Raw genomic sequence first — 2,850 nt, 5'->3', positions numbered from 1 at the left:
CCCCTCAAAATCGACTGACCCAAAATTCGATTCAATCGACTAAAGTGTAGCTAAATCGGAGCAGAGCAACTACACGAGCGAGGGAGAGAGCAGCAGCAGTGCGAGCGAGCGAGTGAGAGCCGGAGCAGCAGCAGCTGGGCGAGCAAGCAATCGAGCGAGAGCCAGAGCCGGAGCAGCAGCAGTGCGAGAGACCGAGCGAGAGCCGGAGCAGCAGCAACAAATCCGGCTGGTATGGACGCCGCCACCGAAGGGTCCTCACACTAGGGAAGAGCCGCCGTGGAGATGTCGCCCGCGGCGCTGGCTTCAAGGTAGCCGCTCCATGGGGGTGCGGGATGGAGCACCATCAGTGCCGGGAGGTCGAGTTAAGGAGAAGGTGCAATGCGATGAGTGTGCAACCTCTTTGGTGGCGCCGAGTAGGCCTCCGATTCGTTCAAGGAGTTGGTGAGGATGATGCGGTTCCGGTGGAGCAGGTTAATGCGGCGTTGTGGGGATGGAGCAGCCGCGATATATGAGACAATCGTCGGAGAAGCTCCTTGGAGGTGGAGGACGGGGCGGTTGAACCAGCGGGACGACGAGATGTACGGCGGATCCTCATCCGGGGAGGTGGGCGAGGGATGTCGAGCTGTTGTGGTGGACGACGTCGTCGGGGAAGAAGCTCCGGCTGGGCAGCGGTGAGGTGGCGGACGGAGGAGGGTGGGGTTTCGCGGCTGGAGCGGAGAGGTTATGGCGGCCTGGGATTTCGAATGGCGAAAAGAGGGTGATGGGAGGGGGTGAACCATGACTTAAGGACGCGCTTGTCCAAAATGTAGGGTGTGTTACAAAAGTACCCCCCACCGATTTGAACTAGCGGCCCTTTCAGCTCATGGTTAGAAGGGAGATTTCATGTGTCGGGATTTGGCAACTGGAGGGAGTTTTCGCGCGCGTTGTAGTTTCGGGATAGCAAGGCGCGGGTTGTGAAGGCGCCAGTTTTGGGAGCACGATATCTGAATTTTCGGGATATAACAAGGCGCAGGTTGAATTTTAGGGACAAGCCTAACGTGTAGTAATATTGTACTTGTACGTACCAAATAAATTCGCACTTCCCTCAACCAAAAAGAAAACGAAAAAATTAAACTATTCACACCACACAAAGAGAGAGTCTTGCCCCGTTTTACTATACAAATGCTATTCAAAGCTACTCCCTCCTTCCATCTATATAGGGCCTAATGCGTTTTTCGATGCTAACTCTGACCAAATATTAGAGCAATAATATATGACATGCAACTTACACAAAGCACACCGTTAAATTCGTCTATGAAAGGTTCTTTCAATGATATAATTTTCATATTGTGCATGTCATGTACTATTAATCTTGTCAGTAGTCAAAGGCGGTCTTTAAAAACTCATTACGCCCTATATAGATGGAAGGAGGGAGTATGAATCCATGTTATGTCCAATTAAATTTTTTCGCTTGCTGTATAATGCATGTAACCTACTCATACCAACATTTTAGTGCATTCCAAATGTCTATACTACTGCTGCAATTCGAACTAAATTTGAATTTGTTTCTCTATTTCAATAAGAATCTACAATCATGATTGTTGCCAACTTCAACCATCATTCGTGTATTACCTTAATAACACACCACATGATTACTATAGAGATAGATATGAACTATGTGTACTACATGAACTCGAATTCTATTTTTTGAATACACTTGATGTTGATTCCAAATAATATTACATTTGATGTACTAACTATATATTCATAACCTAAACCATGTTCCATACGTACACCATTTGATGTACTAACTATACTGACACAAACTATAGTGCCCCGCCCCTACATTATGACAAGTATTTAGACCTGAGCTGCAAAAGCCACACATTAGCCCAAATTATAATCAATGTTCTATGTATTATACATAGTACTAGCAAGATTCCCATGCATTCCACAGAAGATTAACATGATCAAGGGGCCTAATTTGCAAATATGGAGAGGGGTGTGGGTATCTTTTTTCAAAATTGCCATAGTTTCCTTCCTATCCACCAGATATAAATCGGACGACCTATATTGCAGGATGGCAGGCACACCATCATCAACAACTCCATTTTTTATAAGAGTAGAGATAAAATATATTTTATGTAGTATAACATGTTCATAACCACACCATGTGTATCACCGTTATATATGTTCACATATGCGTCGGTTTAAAACACTATGATAAATTCTGCAAATATCTGAATTCACTTTTTATAGTGAAGTATGATCTCTATTCGTCTTTTACACCCACACAGTCCTCATATCTTTGTAGCTAGCGCTAACTTTCTCTCGTGCATGCACACGCCCGCATCCCTCTCACCCTCCCTCAGCATTCTCTAGCTCCATCGCGCAAATTCGTCTTTTCACTTTAGGTCGTTCACCCACGGTGTGTGTAGGCCCCCAAGCTCCTTCTTTACATCACACATTGATCGATATGCCTCTCTAGCCAGGTGTGCCTAGCACAAACACAAGCTTCCCCTCTTCTCTTATCACCGTCCATGCCTCACTCCCACCACTCTTTTCATTGATCTCGTACTCGCACACTCCTTCCCCCTTGATATAGTATGCCTCTCTTACCACCTCCTAGATGCATCCCTCTCTCCCTATCCTTCTCCCTGTGCCTCATTTGCTTCTAACACACACATGCATGTATACCGATCGATCTCCCAACATATACCTAGATCAACTTTAACTATTCCCCCCACATCGATTGACGTACCTCACAAGTTATGTCTCTCATTTCTCTAACAAAGGGCGATTGATCTTCCTATGTAGTTATGTCTGCTTACCACAGCCATATCATCCTCCCTCATCATTCGTGCATGCCTC

This window comes from Triticum dicoccoides, chromosome 2B, assembly GCF_002162155.2.
Source record: "Triticum dicoccoides isolate Atlit2015 ecotype Zavitan chromosome 2B, WEW_v2.0, whole genome shotgun sequence".
NCBI classification, from domain to species: Eukaryota; Viridiplantae; Streptophyta; class Magnoliopsida; order Poales; family Poaceae; genus Triticum; species Triticum dicoccoides.
Note: the sequence above shows the minus strand (reverse complement) of the source record.